The following is a 19355-nucleotide window of genomic DNA, read 5'->3' as shown; positions in this document are numbered from 1 at the left end:
CCTCTTAACCCTTCATTCCCGGAAGCGGCATGGATAGAGGACAAGCGCTTAGTACAATGCTCTGCACACAGTAAGCGCTCAATAAATACGATTGATTGATTGACAAGGCCTAGAAGTAGTCAGAAAGACCCGAGTCATAATCCTGGATCCGCCACTTGTCAGCTGTGTGAATTTGGGCAAGTTACTTCTCTGCACTTCAGTTACTTCATCTGTTAAATTGGGGATTAAAACTGTGACCCCCATGTGAAACATGGACCATGTCCAATTTAATTAGCTTGTTCTACCCCAGTGTTTAGTACAGTACCTGGTACATAGGAAGCACTTAAATTCCATGGTGGGGGGGAAGAGGGAGGTAAATTAAAGAAAAAAAAAAAAGGTCCTCGTCACCACCTCTCAACCAGCATACATCTCTTTATCTTTTAATAATCCATGTTTGTTCCGGTGAGACAACTCATTTCTTATCTACCTTACTCCCTTAACCCACGCCCCTGGCAACTCTTACGACAACAGAACCATACTAGATATCATCCCACAAATCCATTCTCCTCCCTGAATTCAAAAATACATCTTCTAGGAAGCTTAAGTGTGGAAAAGGTGTGGAACTGGATCAGTCTACAAAAGAGACACCTATCTCACTTTGTTAATATTTGCATCTAATATGTATAGCCTTTCCTGAATAATGATATATGCCCTATCCTAAATGAATCAATCGTATTTATTGAGTGCTTACTGTGTGCAGAGCACTGTACTAAGCGCTTGGGAAGTATAAGTTAGCAACATATAGAGACAGTCCCTACCCAACAGTGGGCTCACAGTCAAAAAGAACAAAACCAGACATACTAACAAAATAAAATAGAATAGATAGGTACAAGTAAAATAAAGAGGAATAAATATGTACAAATATATATACAGGTGCTGTGGAAAGGAAGGAGGTAAGATGGTAAGATATTAAGCACTATGTGCCAAGCACTATACAAAGCACTGGGGTGGAGAAAAGCAAATTGGGTTGGACACAGTCTGCCATCCCACGTGGGGCTCACAGTCGCGACACCGAAGAAAGGAAATGCCAAAGATTCATCCCAAACAGGTAATTCAACTGAAAATTATCTCTCGCCCTTAGTTCAGTGCCCGGCACTCAGTAGGTATTTCATAGATACTGTTTGAGCAAATAAATTCTGGACACCCAGTTTCTTAACTTCCATGACCCTATCCTGTATGGTTCTTCATTATACATAAAGGAAGCAAATGGGGATTTATATTTCTTCTCCATTTCCACATTTGGTCACAGACAAAGTAATATACCTCCTGTGATATGAAGATGCCTCATATCTAGTGTAGTTAGAAACCACACTTATTCAGGATCCACAAATTTCTCCTAGCTAACTAGTATGCTTATGATAAATTGCTTATTTATTCTTATAAATGTCTCTTCTCCACTAAGCTGTAAGATCGTTACGGGCATGTGTTTTGTAAACCATGTTGTATTATACTCTCAAGCAGTGCTCTGCACATAGTAGGCTCTCAATAAATACCATTATTTAGCATTTAACTCTACATTCAAATGACTCCTAAGTTAGATGTTTTCCTCAAATCAAAATACATCTATGAAATGAGATTATTACTATTAAATGAGACTGGGAGCCAGGAGACCTGGGTCTAGTCCCAGGCTGTTGTGTGTGACCTCTTAGGCAAGTCACTGGTCTCAGTCTCATTTTCTTCACATATACGATGGGGATAAGACTGTGGAACCCTTCATCTTAGAATGTGAGCCCCATGTGAGACAGGGACTCTATCCAACCTGGTAGTCTCATTTACATTCCTGTATTTTTACATTTCACATAGTAAGTGCTTAACAAGTACCTTTTAAAAAAAAAAGTGGGACAGAAGCCATAGTAAGCACTTCATGCCATATAAATATCAAAATGGAGGCCTTTGAATGAATCCTTGTGACATCTACAGGACTGAAGGTAACAAAATTAATGGTCTTACAAACTTCTCAGATGACTGTTTGTTACTTATGAATATACAGCAATAATCACACCAAAACTAGATTGCCAAGGAATAATCAATTTTTTAAATTAATATTAAATTAGACTTTTCAGTCAGTGTTCCGGCTTCTGTTAAGCTTTAATGACCTCAGAGAGGTGTTGCTATCATCATCCATTTGCTCTATTTGATATGTTGTGATGTGAACCAAAGAACATTGAATGTATTTTGGATAATTTAAAACCAAGATGAATGCTTGGCTCCCTAGTATAGTATTGATCCAGATGAACGTTCAAATATAAAAAATGCATAAATGTAACATACTGAAAAATGTGCACTGACAGCCTACAAGGAAAGCATTTCATTTATGGTAATAGATTACTTATCAGACAGACTCTAGCAATCACTAGTATTAAATTCATCTAAACTTGGTTGTATCATGATATTTTGGCTTCCTTAGGTTATTTATGCTCTCTTTTAATATTCTGTTGTGCCTAGCAGTTTAAATGATGGGGAGTTACTTTACTCCCAGTCCTTGATAAGCTCCAGAATAATTAGCGAATAATGGATGGGGAAGTGACAAATTTCCCCTCCGTCATTTAGTTTTGTAATTAAACTGCATACTAATTATCAATCAAATTGTCTGCTTTATTAGACTATGAAGGGCTTGTGTTGTTTTTGGTTTTTTTTTTTTCATTTTTTGTGTTTTTCCACAAGCTCACAGCGGTCTTCCTTGATCTGGCACGTTCTGCATATAGTAAGCACTCAATAAAGATAATTGACTGAATTTATCAGATTTTTGGCCACCTATTCTGACAGAAAAATCTAAAACATAGCCTTTAAGTTAAGTAGATAATGATGCCACTCACAAAGAGACACACCAGGTATTGAGAGCCAAAACAGTTTTGGGTCATTGCTCTACCACCGAAAGACATTTCCCACTGAGGTCTTGCCCTTGACTGACTTTTCACCATAAGCAAGATTTTCTCTGTTGCCCTGGCACTATGTCCAAATTATTTAAAAATAAAATAAATTTTATTTACATAATTACAATAATAATAATAATAATGGCATTTGTAAAGCGCTTACTATGTGCAAAGCACTGTTCTAAGCACTTGGGGATACAAGGTAATCAGGTGGGGCTCACAGTCTTAATCCCCGTTTTACAGATGAGGGAACTGAGGCCCAGAGAAGTTAAGTGGCTTGCCCAAAATCACACAGCTGACAAGTGGCAGAACTGGAATTCGGAACCCATGACCTGACTCCCAAGCCCTTGCTCTTTCCACTGAGCCACACTGCTTCTCTGCTTCTTCTTTACATGCTAAGCCCTTATATTCTGATGAACTCTACTCTGAAGATTACTTTTATCTCTTTTTTTTTATGCTTGCATACTTACACTCTTCTCCCCCAGAAAGCTGAGCTTGTTTGCTTGATTCATTTACTTTGGAGCATTTTATACTGAATCCCCACTTTACAGCTGAGGAAACAGACACAGAGCAGTCAGGTGACTTGCCAAAGGTCACACAGCATGCAAGTGGCAGTGCCAGAATTAGAACCCAGGTGCTCTGACTTCAAAATCCATGATCTTCCCACTAGGCCTCACTTTTTCCTCAATAGCATTCACATCTAGCATCATCACTTACCATAGAGTACGTTACAATATTTTGAATAAACTGTCAGATCAGACATTAATTATACTAGAACTAAATCTAGAGTAAGAGATCTATAGGGTTGAAGAACGATTCACCTATCGACTTATAAAGATTTGCATAAAATAATGATGTTAGATTGTAGGCTCCTTGTGGACAGTAATTGTGATTGTCTATTCTACTCCTTCAAGCACACAGTAGACAACTTAGAACACAATAGGAGCTCAATAAACACTATGCATTGATAAAGCCCTCCCAACAGAAACACCTCCAGGATTGAAATTCCATGCAAAGAATTTATACATTAATTTTAAAGACTCGATCTCTAAATGGACTGTTCTGCATAAGGTATATACAGAACAAAAAAAAAAATGCATCTTATTGAACCTGCAAAATTGTCATTATCTCTGCAACAGTTGAGAAAACAAATAGTATGGATAGTAAACTTACAAATAAGTACTTATTGATTCAAAAAACAAGATTAATCTGGAATGTGAGCAAAAGGAAAAATGTTTTTCATTACCAAAGAAAAAAAATTACTGGAAGAGTACTATGAGAACTGAATAAGATTTCCCAGATGCTGTGGTGTCTAGAAAGATGCTTTAAAGAAATGTTTGCCAGGTTAAACAAAAAAAAAAAAAAATCTATCAAAAGACCTACTTGAATTTGTTTCTGGTTTTGTAAAAATTCAGTGTCAAACATCCAAAATATATATTTAGTTTTAATATCTTTGCATAAGTCTCAAATACGTAGGCACTCCAAAAGACATTTCATGAGAGAAAAGTGTCTTCAAGTAGTAAAACCCATCTCATTTATTGATTTTTTTGTTGTGAATTTGTGTCACAGGAAGAACTGCTATTTTTAAGCATATGCAATTAATGTTTTCATTTTCTAGCAGCAAAGGACTTTGCTGATCATCTACTGGTTGCAGTGCACTGCAGTAAGAGCCTGTGATTGTAAAGGAGAAGCCAAGGAACACTCTCTGCCCACAAAGAGTTTACACTCCAGTGGGAAAGATAGACCCTAAAAAATATTTACAAATGGGGAAATCAGAAGAAACAGACTACAAAATGAGTAATACATAAACAGTGAGGGAGGTTAAACAAAGTTGGAAGTGACTGATGAAAGTCCTCCTGAATTTTAAGTTTTAGGTGTTTTGGGTTTTTTTTATTTTTGAAGTTCTGTAATTGCTTGATGCCTAAGAAACCTTTTTTATTGGAGGGTGGGGAGGAGAAGGTTGGGGAGTGAAGTTCCTCCACAGGTTAGGAATTTGAGAAGTAAGCCATTCCTGTGGAGAAAGCAGCCATTTATTACAAGGCCTTTCTCCTTTTTACCCAGACATACGATCACCAGCTCTAGTCTATGAATCTTGAAGCAGGAAAGCATCATGAAGTTCTTCCTCTGCTTTCTGGAGGATGCTGATGTATTTTATTTGGGGAAAGCAGTTATTCCAGCGAGGGTTATGGCCATTAAACTGGAAGCATTATCAAAGTTAAGACCAGAGGGTGAGAGTAATTGTAAGAAAGTGGACCAAAAAACATTAAAAATAAACAAAACCAAAAGCAAAACAAAAAAGCCTACCACCCATGAGAGGCTTTATTAATCAATCAGTATCCATTGATCACTTTCTGTAAACTCTGCACTTTTGGGAAAGCATGAGACAATAGGGTTGGTAGACATGATCCCTGCCCACAAGGAGCTTACAGCATACAGGAGAGAGAGATTTTAAAATAAACAAACAGCAGAGAATAAAGATATATACATAAGTGTGGTGGGGCTGAGTTTGGGGAATCAAGTGTATAGGCAACATGGGAAAACAGATAGGGTGAATGAGGACTTACACATAGAAGACATATAGAAGCAGCACGGCTCAGTGAAATGAGCCCGGGCTTTTGAGTCAGAGGTCATGGGTTCAAATCCCAGCTCCACCACTTATCAGCTGTGTGACTTTGGGCAAGTCACAACTTCTCTGTGCCTCAGTTACCTCATCTGTAAAATGGGGATGACGACTGTGAGCCCCCCGTGGGACAACCTGATCACCTTGTAACCTCCCCAGTGCTTCGAACAGTGCTTTGCACATAGTAAGTGCTTAAACACCATCATTATTATTATGATTATTATTATTAAGACCTCTTGAAGGCGATCTGATTCTAGTAAGGCTCTGAAGGTGCTGAGGTGGTGGTCTGTCATGTATGAAGGATGAGGGAGGTCCTGGCCAGACACAGGACAAGGACAAAGGGTCAGCAGTGGAACAGACAAGATTGAGGTTAAAGGAATAATTTGGCATTAGAGGAGCAAAATGTGCAGTTTGGGTTATAGTACTAGGATATCAGTGAGATAGGAAGGATAGGGCTGATAGTGCCTTAAAAATTGATGGCAGGGATGTTTGATGGGGAAGTGAATGCTCATCCACAGCAGATATTTGAGTAATGAAGAGATATGGACTGATTTTTTTCTAAATGATCCAGGCAGCAGAGTCAAATGAGGACTGGACTGGGAAGAGACAGAAAACGAGAGAGGTTAGAAAGGGGGCTGATATAGGATATATAGGATAGGATAAGTGCTTGGATTTAGTATGGTAACAGTTTGGACAAAGAGAAAAGGGCATAATGTAGAGATGATCTTTAGGTATAACTGGGAAGATTTGGTGACAGATTAATGGGTTCAATGAGAGAGAGGAACCAGGATAATGCCAAGGCTATGGACTTACTTGCAAGATAGGAATGAGGGAGGTGTTATCTACAGTGGCAGGAAAGACATGGGGCTGATTGTGTTTGGGTGGAAATATGAGAACTCTTTTGGACATATGTTTTGTATTAATTGACCTTCCTGCTATATTTAATACTATGGAACACCCCCCATCTCCTATAAACATTACCTCAGTTTGGTTTCACTGATAATAGTTCTCTCCTGGTCTCCTTCTATCTCACTGGCTGCTCATTTTCACTTCTGGGTCTCCTATTCTCTACCAACAACCATTCCCTTGGAATACTCATCCACTCCCACTCCAATTACCATCTCTATGCAGCGTGAAAAAGTGTGGTCGGGGAATCATAAGGACCTGGGTTCTAGTCTTAGTTCTGCCTCTTGTCTTCTGTGTGATCTTGGCTAAATCACTTCACTGTGCCTCACAGTTATCACCTGTAAAAGGGGGGCTAAAACTGTGAGCCCCATGTGGGACAGGAACTGTGTCCAACCCAATTTGTTTGTACCCACCCCACGCTTTGGGGGCAGCGGTGGCATGGGAGAGTCGGGGGTGGAGACTCGAGTTTTCTGCTCAGAAAGCAGCAATAGTAAACCACTTCCATATTTTTTACCAAGAAAACACTACCAGAATTATTGCAGATGGAGCGTGGGGCATTCTGGGAGAGATGTGTCCATGATGTCGCTACAGGTCGATAACAACTCGATGGCAAAAGACAAGACCCTACACTTAGCACAGTGCTGGGCACATGGTATAAACACTTAAATAACACAATTATTATTGTTAGTATGCAGATGCTTCCCGAAACTACCTCTCCATCCCTGATCTCTGTCCCTCTCTGCAGTTTCGCATTTCCTCTTGCCTCCAGGACACCTCTACTCCCAACTGTGTCACCCTGACTCACTCCCTTTGCTCCTCCCCCCTCTTCCTGGCCCACAGCACTTAAGCATATATCTCTAATTTTATTTATTTATATTGATGCTTGTTTACTAGTTTTGATGTCTTGATACCTGTTTACTTGTATTGTTTTCTGTCTCCCCCCCATCTAGACTGAGTTCCTTGTGGGCAGGGACTGTCTCCTTTACTGCTGTATTGTACTCTCCCAAGTGCTTAGTACAGTGCTCTGCATACAGCAAGTGCTCAATAAATGTGACTGAAGCCTACTTGAATGTCCAGCCTGTTACTGTTTAAGATTGATGAGTCTCAAAAGAATAGAGCACTATGAAAGCCAGATGCTTATGTTTGCAAAAAGATTGGTACATTGCCAACGGAGCTAATCCATGGTCAAAAGGAAGATCCTCTTCCACCTTCCTAGGGTTGCTTGTCCAAGCCCAGGTTGGAATTAGAAGATTAGCAGACAAATGACCTCATGAGTTTTCCAGCCCCAGAACAACTCTGAGCAGCTCGAGTGGAATGATATTCAGAAGAAGAGACCCAAGATGAAGCGCTTAGTACAGCGCTCTGTACACAGTAAGTGCTCAATAAATACGATTGAATTGAATGAATGAAGTGTGTGGAGTCGATGGAGAGCTGAAAATGTACGAGAATAGATTTGGTAGTAGTCTCATGTGGGCGAACCAATCTTCTACTTACTCTATCACTTGGCACAGAGAAAGCACTAAAATATCACTGCTATTATTATTAGGATATATGTCTCAGCTCACATGAATAGAAAAGACGACCCACACAGACACAATTGTCTGCTAAAAGCAGCCCTCCTGTTCAGCCAGATGTCACATTAAACCCACAAGTGACCGATGTTCTTGTCGGGAGACTAGTGACCCTTGCTCACGTTGTTACGCTCTGGCCAAAGATAATAATCCATCGGTATCCAGCTGAACACTGAAAGCCTAGTGTCCCAGCACACTGGACTTTCCTGTAATCACTGAGATATCTCCCAGAAGGAGCCCGGCTCATTATTTGGATGTGATAACATGACCCACTCAAACGTTAAGGGATGAATGGGGAACACTGCACTGTGCAAATCGAATCACGCCATGATCCATCATTAACCTAAGTGAGCCATTGCTTTATTGAAGTAGCCCTCTAAATGAATAGGTCACAGTCTATTTAAAAGCTTGGAGATTTGTTAATGCTCCAGAGACTTATATTCTATTACAACATACAGCTTGGCATACTGAAATTCAACCATTTTTGATGAGACCAAAAGCACCAGGCTGCCCTTCGCTTATGCAGAGCAACTGATGAAATGTGTTAAAATCGCACATGTATGCCAGTTATTTCATGTGAACATATGCAGGCAGAAAGAGATACTGATATAACAATGAAGGATTGATTGTTGAAATAAGGTACCAAAAGCCTGGGAGGAGGGAGGGAATTTCTACTCTAAATCAACTTTCTCATTTCAATGAACTCCTATAGAATGTGATTTTTAATAGTGTGTAAATTAAGACAGTGGAGTTATATGGAGGTGCTATTCATGAAGAATTAACTCGATATGTTAGCACAAGGCTATGGAACTGAACCTAGCAGGGATTTCAGATTAAGCTATTTAGTTGCTGTTTTAGGAACCTGCAACTCTGCATAGACCCAAGTCCAGGTGTTCATACGGATTCTTCGCTGCTCACTTCAGAAAAAAGAACTGAACCTCAGAAGCAATAAAGGCAATCACAACCCAGGCTACATCCTCTTTTTAATAGTATGTCTTATTGGGAATGAGGATGCAACCTAATATTGAATATTTATATAATAGAGAGAATACATCCTCTAGTATATTTTTCAGAGCTAAAGTCTGCTAGGAGTTAAGTAGTTTTCTTCTTAGGGACTGGCAAATGGAAATATATGTTCACTGGATAAAAGAAAAAGTGACGAGTTGGGTCCTCTCCACACTGAACCCCTGAAAATTGCCCTAACTTTTCACCAACTTTCCTTACTTTACTGATTTGTTCTCAATCCACTATTCCCCAACCCATTGTCTTCATTCTTACCAATCCACTTTCCCACTATATTTCCACTTTTATTTTACCTCCACTCATGGTGTTCCACCAGCTCGAAACTCCCTCCCTTCCCAAATCCAACAGCCCACAGCTCGCCCCACATTCAGCATCCTCATAAAATCCCACCCGTACATTCAATCATATTTATGGTGCACTTACTGTGTGCAAAGCACTGCATTAAGTGCTGCCTTCACACCACACACCTTTTCCAGTGAATTTCTCAGCACCCTTAGCTGTCCTAAGTGCAACAAGGACAGGCCTGATCTGATTATTTTGTACCTGGTCCAGTGCTCAGTTCAGTGCTTGGCATACGATGAGCACTGAAATACCTCAGTTAGTGCTAGTAGCTCTAAAACATATCCATCCTCACAATTTATAAAAAATTAATGTATTTATTCAGTCACCCTAGTTGCAAATATATATATATGTTTATTTTAATATTGGGTATTCCATTAGAGTGAGGTATGTGATATTTCTACATGTGCCAAAAACAAGTGTCATGTGCCAATTCATCCTCATCTGCTTTAACTCAGCCCAGCATCATAATTTTGCTATCCTTAATGACGCCCATGTCCAATGTCCATTCCAGCTGTTTCAGATGTTTAAGTCCCTCTCAAATTCCTTGTTCCCTCTTTTTTGCCCCAGTGACCTGACTTCACTCATTCAATCATATTTATTGAGCGCAGAACACTCTACTAAGGACTTTGGAGAGTACCACAAGAAGCAGACATATTGCCTGCCCAAATGAGTTTACAATCTAGAGGAGGAGATGGACATTAATATAAATAAATTTCAGATATGTACTGAAGTGCCACGGGACTGGAAGGTGGGGATGAATAAATGGACAAGATAATTAGTAAAATCAAAACCATAAGGCATAATTATTCTAAAACCTCTATTCATTCAACCCACATAATCAATCCGTCACTAATCCAGATCAGTCTGTTAATGTCTGGAAGGCAGGAGACCTGTTATCTACAGCTTGGCTTGGTGGAAATAGCAAGGGCTTTGGAGTCAGAGGTCATGAGTTCAAATCCCAGCTCCACCGATTGTTGTTGTGTGACTTTGAGCAAGTCACTTAACCTCTCTGTGCCTCAGTTACCTCATCTGTAAAATGGGGATTAAGACTGTGAGCCCCACATGGGACAACCTGATCGCCTTGTAGCTTCCCCAGCGCTTACAACGGTGCTTTGCATCTTTACACATAGTAAGCGCTTAATAAATGCCATTATTATTACTGGAGGGGTCTCAAGTGCTACGTACAGTGCTTTGTACTTAAGTCACTTCAAGATTTAGATTCATCAGGATCAATAATCATGTCACCTTTAAAAAGGTGTATTCTGCATACTCTAAGTGCTCAATTGATTGAAATTGATAATGCTTAAAATCATGTAATCTTTGTGAGATATGGGGATGAACCCAATTTTCCAAAGTTCTCATTTTGTTGTGTCAATTGGAACTTTGAAACTGGGTTAATTGTGAACCCAAAGCAGCTTATTTAGTTCAGTGTATTTTTTTGTTTTGATGGCAACAATTACGGCCTTTGTAATTCTGTAGAATCACATGACCCATTTTATGGGTCCATTTTATAGTCCAGAATTACTATTTTCAGCAACTCCAGTTAGAAAGAGAACTTCAGGTTGTAAATTACTTGACTATTACACTCACCAAATTGGAATGTATATGAAAGATAAAAGAAATATCAGGATGATACAACTGAAATAGAAGTTCTTCAGTTTGACATTTTATATAATCAATAGTATTGATTGAGCACTTAATGTGTGCAGAACACTGTATGACATGCTTGGGAAAGTACCATACAATATGTTTAATTCTTCTGTTAGAAGTTCATTGTTTCTCTCTTGTTATGCAGTCACCAAGGGTCACCATAATTTATATTTTTGGTGCTGTTTTATTTGAAAAGGAGCCACATAAGATCTTTTGGCTATTTGTCAATAACTTCTACTCCCAACATTTTAACTTGAAGATTTGAAGTTATCATAGATTTGAGTGACGTTTAACTAATTTTTTATTCCATTATATTCTCAGGTAGATAGAAGATAATAGTCCCTGTCCCACATGAGGCTCACAGTCTTAATCTCCATTTTACAGATAAGGTAACTGAGGTACAGAGAAGTCAAGTGATTTGCCCCAGGTCACAGAGCAGGTAAGTGTCAAAGCTGGGATTAGGACCTCATTCAGAGGTTCTCGGATTTCTAGGCCCATGGTTTTTCCACTAGGCCATACTACGTTGCTGAATTGTACATTCCAAGAGCTTAATACAGTGCTCTGCACACTGTAAGTGCTCAATAAATGACTGAATGAATGAACACTTATCTCTCTCTGTGCCTTCTCAGAGATTCCTCCTCTGTCTCCCACTAACTGTGGGTGTCTCTCAAGGCTCAGTTCTGAGTCCCTTTCTATTCCCCATCTACACTTATCCCATTGGAGATTTCATTTTCTTCCATGGCTTCAACTACCATCTCTATGCAAATGATTCCCAAATTTTACCACTTTTCTGCTCCGCAGTCTTGCATTTTCTCCCACCAACATCCAGGCCCACGGTCCATCCACTAGTCCAAGCAGATTTACTGCTTCAAGCAGGTACTCAATAAATGCTACCACTATATGTAGGTTTCATTTGTAACTTTATGGTACTTGCTAAACACTATGTGAGAAGCACTGTACTAAACACTGGGGAAGATAGAAGATAATCAGGTTGATGACAGTCCCTGTCCAACATGGGGCTCACAGGCTAGACAGTAGTAATAATAATAATAATGATGGTGATGGTATTTGGTAAGCGCTTACTATGTGCAAAGCACTGTTCTAAGCACTGGGGAGGTTACAGGGTGATCAGGTTGTATCACGGGGGGCTTACAGTTTTAATCCCCATTTTACAGATGAGGTAACTGAGGCATGGAAAAGTTAAGTGACTTGCCCAGCTGACAGTTGGCAGAACGGGAATTTGAACCCATGACCTCTGACTCAATCAGTCGTATTTACTGAGTGCTTACTGTGTGCAGAGCACTGTACTAAGCGCTTGGGAAGTGCAAGTTGGCAACATATAGAGACAGTCCCTACCCAACAGTGGGCTCACAGTCTAAAAGGGGGAGACAGAGAACAAAACCAAACATACTAAAAAATAAAATAGAATAGATATGTACAAGTAAAATAAATATGTACAAATATATATACACGTATACAGGTGCTGTGGGGAAGGGAAGGAGGTACTCTTTACACTGAGCCACCCAGTTTCTCAGAGGCAGGATTTGATCCCCATTTTATGAATGAGGAAACAGACATCGGAAAGTTAAGTGACTTGCCTAAGGTCATATCGCAAATGGCAGCACTAAGTTTAGAACCCAGGTCCTCTGCCTCCCAGCTCTTTCCACTAGGCATACCACTTGTCAGATTTCACATTCCACTTGACATAAAACTCTTTAAGGGCAATTTCTTAGAACTCATGTGCAAGAGAATTCACAGAAAGATGAAGTAGAAAGATGCACTAGATAAAGGTTCTTAAGAATTAATTTCCCTCTTACACTTAGGAGCTAAGAAGCCAAGGGAATGGAGGCAATTTGAATGACACTAGATTTCTTTGAATCATGATGTGAGTTTAATTCTTTGCCTTTCAACAGTTTGTGATTTGTGTTCATAAGAATGCAACTTTAAGAAGTTAACATATGCTGATTTTCTCATTAACATGCTAGATGTGCCTGCAATATCGTAATTGTTAATTCATATTTTCCCAATTGTATTTCTTTTAAGGTACGCTTGCTTTTTTTTACATTTCATTTAAATTAATGAAGTTTAAAATGTGGCTTGAAGTAAGAGAATGAGTTCCACATGATTGGGATTATATATTTTATTTCAATAGCAGTTTGCTGAGAGAGAGAGAGGAGAGAGAGAGTCGGGAAACTGGTGGCTTTTTCAGAGGAAAAACAAAGATAATTCAACCCTAAAGCAAAAACTTGCAATTCTTTTCAGAGCTATGTAAGTGTAAATTACACAACTGTGCTAAATTAGCAGAATCACAATGGAAGCTCCAAGGCCGAAATGACGTGTGATTTCACACTATGTAAAATCAGTTACCAGTTCATAAGCACTGCCAATTTTGCATATAATTTTCAGAGTATAACCACCAAATTATGGTTAGGTTTAGATGCTCAGGTGTTTGCTCTCAAGATATCCAATGAACTAAGCAGAAGACAAAGTTTGGTGAAGTTGATTTTATTTTATTTTTTATTTTTGTTTGCATAGCAAAGAGTAATTCCAGTATATAGATTACTGTAAACAAAAAATTGTGTCCTAGGGTGTAGAGCATACACCTGGTACTAAGAAGGACCTGGACTCTAACTCAAGTTCCAACACTTGGGTGCTGTGTGACCTTGTGTAAGTCAATTCATTTCTCTGTGGCTCAGTTACCTAATCTGTAAAATGGGGATTACTACTGCGAGCCCCACGTGGGGCATGCACAGTATTCAAACCGATTAGCTTATTCAGTCATTCAATTGTATTTATTGAGCGCTTACTGTGTGCAGAGCACTGTACTAAGCGCTTGAGAAGTACAAGTCTGCAACATATAGAGACGGTCCCTATCCAACAATAGGCTCACAGTCTGGAAAGGGGATGCTTAGTACAGTGTCTGGCACACAGTAAGAGCTTAATAAATACCATTTTCAAAAATAAACAGGATAGGATTATCAAGAGTGGCTCAGTGGAAAGAACACGGGCTTTGGAGTCAGAGGTCATGGGTTCAAATCCCAGCTCCGCCAGTTGTCAGCTGTGTGACTTTGGGCAAGCGCTTAAATTCTCTGTGCCTCAGTTACCTCATCTGTAAAATGGGGATGGAGATTGTGAGCCCCCATGGGACAACCTGATCACTTTGTAACCTCCCCAGCACTTACAACAGTGCTTTGCACTAGCACTTAATAAATGCTATCATTATTATTATTAAGAGTGGAATGGTATCCAAAAGTAGGGGGGAGGAATGAATATCCCAGAAACCTGGATTGGAAAATTTTATTCCTGAAGAGCAAGCTCAGAAAATCCCAATTATGCATTAATTTTATTAAAGGTGGTATATTCATTCAACCGTATTTGAGCTCTTACTGTGAGCAAAGCACTGTACTAAGCACTTGGGAAGCACAAGTTGGCAACATATAGAGACGGTCCCTACCCAACAGTGGGCTATGTCCCCTGTTGTAAGAAGAGGCATATGTACATCTTCTTTAAATTTGCTTTGGATGTAGGTTGAACTAAGTGTTCACTTCACTAAAGGTGACATATTGCTACAATATTACATTATGGAATAACAGTCTCATACTTTCATTTGAATTTGTCCAGACACTGTAAGGAATTGGAAAATGTAAGTCAATTGGTGGAATACTACTTGGGAATCCCATGTGAAAAATTTAATTTCCTAATGGATATTCTAAAGAGATTTGGAAAAAGCTGAAGAAAACAGACATTAGAAGATGCCATAGGTTGAGTTTTGTCATTTTGGGATTGACTTGATTGACAAACATGAAATTAAAATTAGAGAATACCACTGAACCATCTGCTTTCTTCCATCAATAGAGTTTTTTCGTTTGTCTTTAAGAAGGCATAGCAATTGGGAGGGCAAAGGTTTACTACCTATCCAGCCAAAAATGGGCTTGGTTAGGAAAAACCAAATATCCCTTCATACAACCTTCCTCCCACTTTTCATGAACAGAAACAAATACTGAAATAGTCGAGCTCAAAACACCCCTAGGGGCTATGTCCTTAAAACACTAGGCCAAAATAAGGTGGACTCGGGTAAACTGCAGTGTTTTTGAAAACAAGTCAACTTGAAGGGAAATTTAAAAAGTCACTGAATGAACAGCTAGTGAGGAAAAATTGCTGTTCACACTGTTTTACAAAAAGGAGTCTTATTCTTAGTAGAGGGACATACTTTACATATTTCCTTGAAGGTTCACTTTGATGTTGGTAGTAAACTGCATAATGTAGCCAGCTTGATGAGTTAAAATGTAAGCCTCCACTTTGTGTGTTGATTTTGCTCCCTAGCTCTTCAATCAATTCAGCAATTAACAGTTTATGAGCTTGCTTGAGTAACCATCTGGCTTTTAGTATTGAGGAGAAATTCTGTAAAGATCCAGGAAACCTTTCACTAGGAAAGGAGTGTTCCGGTGAAATGCCTAGTAAAATGTCCACTGAAATAAGATACAGTCATTGAGATTATGAATGATAAATTTCAATGCAAAATCCAAGAGCTTTTTGCCTAGAATAATGTCTTAAATCAGATTATGTCTGCTCAGAAAGGTGTGTTACAGCCCCTGTTCAGTAGGCTTCAAATGGTATGTTTCTGCCATTCACTGGAGACCTTAAAACTCTACAAAAAGATCCACAAAGAAAAAAAAAAAACCTTATTGATTTTGGGGTCTGTCTAGTGTTAAAAGAGCATCTTGGCACATAGTAAGCACTTAAATACCGTTATTATTTCTTAAAAATATATTACAAATAACACCATTACAAAGCCATATTTAAATGATCCTAAAAATCAATATAAGTATTTCTCATCTAAGTACATATCAGATATGTTCAATGCAGTGCAACGTGAAAAACACAAGTCACCAAGCTGCTCTCACTCTTACAGAAATATGTATATTTAAACCAAGAGAGGAGGCACTTGAAAATGATTTGCAGACATATCTATCCAAGTCAGACTCTTTCATGGATGGCATGTATTTATTTTCTCTCTAGCACAAGATGATTTTTTTCCAAAGAGTTACAAACAAGAAGCACACATCACAAAAATGCCTTTTCTTAAACATATTTTAGTTTTGCAGCAAACAACAGATTTCCAAGGTTGTATTGGAAGGCTGAACGTAAAGAAACAAAAAAAAACTTTAATGCAACTCAAGTCAAATCTCTTTATAAGCACAGATCACACATACTTAACAGGAAATAAAATTTAAAAAAATCCCCAATTTGTGAGTTAAGGAATATTATAAAACTGGTTTTCCTACATAGATTGACATAGTAGACATTAATATCCCAATTTAAAAAGACCCCTATATCTTGAGTTTATCACTCAGATTGCCAAAAGCTATCAAGAAAAAAAAACTCAGTTGTCCTGCACAGTGTTTATTTATCATCACAGACATTGACATTTCTTTCCTCTCCCTTTAATGTCTCAGTCTGATGCCTGGGACTTGTTAAGAACTTAGTGAAGTTTCTGAATCAAAACAACAGACCCACTGCTAATTCAGATGCATTTTCTGGACTCCGGACACCCTTTACATTCCCACATTAGTCACGTATGAGTTTCTGCTCATATACCCTGAAGCAATCGGGTGTGAGATGAAATCACATTCAAAAAAGGAAGGCTTACCTGAGGAGCAGAAACTGCAGTAGCAAGAAGAGCAGCAATATGCACTGTACCTTGCGCTGAAGAAGCAATTCCCTTCTCTTTCTAAACCACTGTGACACCAAGCTGTCTTTTTTTTTTTTTATGTTCCTCTTCATTCACAGAAGGATCTCAGGATCAAGGCAGGTAGGTGGAGGCCACTTTCTTCCTGGAAGAGGCTGTCTCTTCTCAGAAATAACTGGATCTCTCTCTCAGTGACTCCCTCCACATTTACCCTTCAGATCAATACTGTTCTTCAGCAGCCGGTTGAGCTCAACTGCAGCTGATAGAAGCTAGCCAATTGGTAGCCAGGATTCCCTTTTTGTCATCCTGCCCACCCCTGAAAGGATATCCAGCTTGTCTCTGAAACTGTTTAGTTGTGAAAAGTACTCTTAACCCTTCACTTGGCATCGAACGTGCTCTTTTCCATTTTGCATCTGCATTTCCATCCTTTTAAGCAAAGCCTCGGTGGAAGCAAGTGGCTCTGAGAAGAATCTTGAAAGCAGCCCTCTTGCATTGTGTGCTAATTAAGCTCTGAAGGGCTAATACCTGACTGAGAAGCTGAGACTGCCAGCTGCCACTTTGAATTGTTTGCAAACTATTAGATGCACAGTGTCCACAACCAACAGGACTTCGAAAATTTCCTATTTCCAGGCTTCTTTCTTAATTGGTTTAATGGATTCCCAGGCTGCAATTGATCAATCAATTAATAATAATAATGGTATTTGTTAGGCACTTACTATGTGCCTAGCGCTGTTCTAAGCCCTGGTGGGGAGGGGGGGATACAAGGTAATCAGCTTGTCCCACGTGAGGCTCACAGTCTTAATCCCCATTCTACAGATGAGGCAACCGAGGCACAGATAAATTAAGTGATTTGCCCAAAGTCACACAGCTGACAAGTGGTCATTAGAACCCATGACCTCTGACTCCCAAGCCTGTGCTGTTTCCACTGAGCCATGCTGCTTCAATTAATCAATCAGTGATATTTATCGAGTACTTAGGGTACACAGAGCACTGTTCTAAGCGCTTGGGAAAGTCCAGTACAACAGAGTTGGTAGACATGATCCTTGCCCACGAGAAGTGTATGGTCTACAGGGGCCTTGCAGTCTCCTCATATTATGTAAATCATGATGAAACCTTTCAACTTTTATCTCTGTAATAGTGTACTCTTCAAAGCACTTAGTACAGTGCTCTCTATATACAGTAAGCACTCAATAAGTATGATTGTTTATTTTCAAATGTCAGCACTTATTTTATCAGTCCCTTCAGGTTTTTTATAGGCATGTATGGATTTGTATATTTCTCAGATTAATTTACTCATAAATAGTTTCTGAGAATTCCCTGTAGCAGAAATGCTTTGATTGCAAAACTGGCTTGTTGTTTAGAATTCTGTGGAGCTTATTTGTTGCTTTATTATTCATTAGTTTGTGGAGGGGAAAAGAAAGCCAAAATGAAATATAAGGAGAGGAATGAATCTACACATTTCATAAATCCACAAAATATGCCTCTCTGATTCCAAGACTCTTCAAGAAACAGGGGCTCGAACCATAACTTTCCACCAGCAGAGAGAGCTACAACTGGAAATTCCATCTAGCCAGTTTAAATTTCTGGGAGATGGGAAATTCACCGTCGGGATGGATCTCTCTGGTTTGGTTCTAGGCACTGGAAAGGTCTGAATACAAAGCTGCATCATCAGGATTCAACCACACATTAAAGGACTCTTTCCTAAGCACTTTTTGTTGCTACCGATGATAACTGATGATTTATTGAAGGAATAGCTGAGGCAAGGAAGGAAATCAATCAATCAATCGTATTTATTGAGCACTTACTGTGCGCTGAGCACTGTACTAAGCACTTGGGAAGTACAAGTTGGCAACATATAAGGAACATATAAGGAATATCAATCAATCAATCATATTTATTGAGCGCTTACTGCGTGCAGAGCACTGTACTAAGCGCTTGGGAAGTACAAGTTGGCAACATATAAAGACAGTCCCTACCCAAAAGTGGGCTCACAGTCTAAAAGTTTCCTTATAACATATAACGAAAGACAGAGCTGAGTGGATGAGCATGAATGTTCCAACTTGAGGATTTTTGTTTGGATGTCTTTTTTTTGCTTTGTTTTAAGGAGCAAAGAACTGTTGATCACAGTATTATTGGATACCTTAATTATTTCCTGGCCATGGCTCAGGAAGTGCCTGGCTATGAGAATCTGTGAAAGCATTCTCTTCTTCATCAAGTTTTAAGTGGGGAGAGAGTCATACTGATTCCTTTTTTAAACAAGTTAGCTATCTCACAAGGGCTCTTTAGCATCTCTGTTTACCCCATTTCCTAGATGAATTGAAATCCCTCTCATCACCTCCATTGTAAATAATATTTCAAATGCATAACTAATATTTATGTATTCAAAGGAATCATCCAATAACTATGGCATAACTCTAAAGACTTGGAAAGGAAAGTGCTCTATGTTTTGATGTATATAGTGGCCCCCGTAATGTGTTTTCATCTTGTTATATTGTGTATTAGTGATAGTGCCAGGAGTTCAACACACTGAGCCAATCACACTTCCCCTGCACTGCCAGCGCTGACTACAGATGCAATTAATGTGTCCTTTTGAAATGTTCAGATATTTGTTCTCCTAAAACAACACAAATGAGTTAATGCAT

At 39.1% G+C, this 19355-nt stretch overlaps 1 protein-coding gene across 1 annotated transcript in view; it reads right to left on the bottom strand.

Moving 5' to 3' along the window:
• The window catches only part of CDH12 (cadherin 12), a 497253-nt gene extending 480338 nt beyond the window's left edge, over positions 1-16915 (bottom strand). Inside the window, exon 1 of the mRNA XM_038770299.1 lies at positions 16675-16915. The gene's annotated coding sequence lies outside the window, so the exon portion shown is untranslated. The remainder of the gene's footprint in view (positions 1-16674) is intronic.
• Between the last annotated feature and the right edge of the window lie 2440 nt (positions 16916-19355).

This window comes from Tachyglossus aculeatus, chromosome X3 (assembly GCF_015852505.1).
Source record: "Tachyglossus aculeatus isolate mTacAcu1 chromosome X3, mTacAcu1.pri, whole genome shotgun sequence".
In the NCBI taxonomy this organism is placed as follows: domain Eukaryota; kingdom Metazoa; phylum Chordata; class Mammalia; order Monotremata; family Tachyglossidae; genus Tachyglossus; species Tachyglossus aculeatus.
The sequence above is the reverse complement of the archived record's forward strand: the minus strand, read 5'-3'. Positions and strand labels throughout refer to the sequence as shown.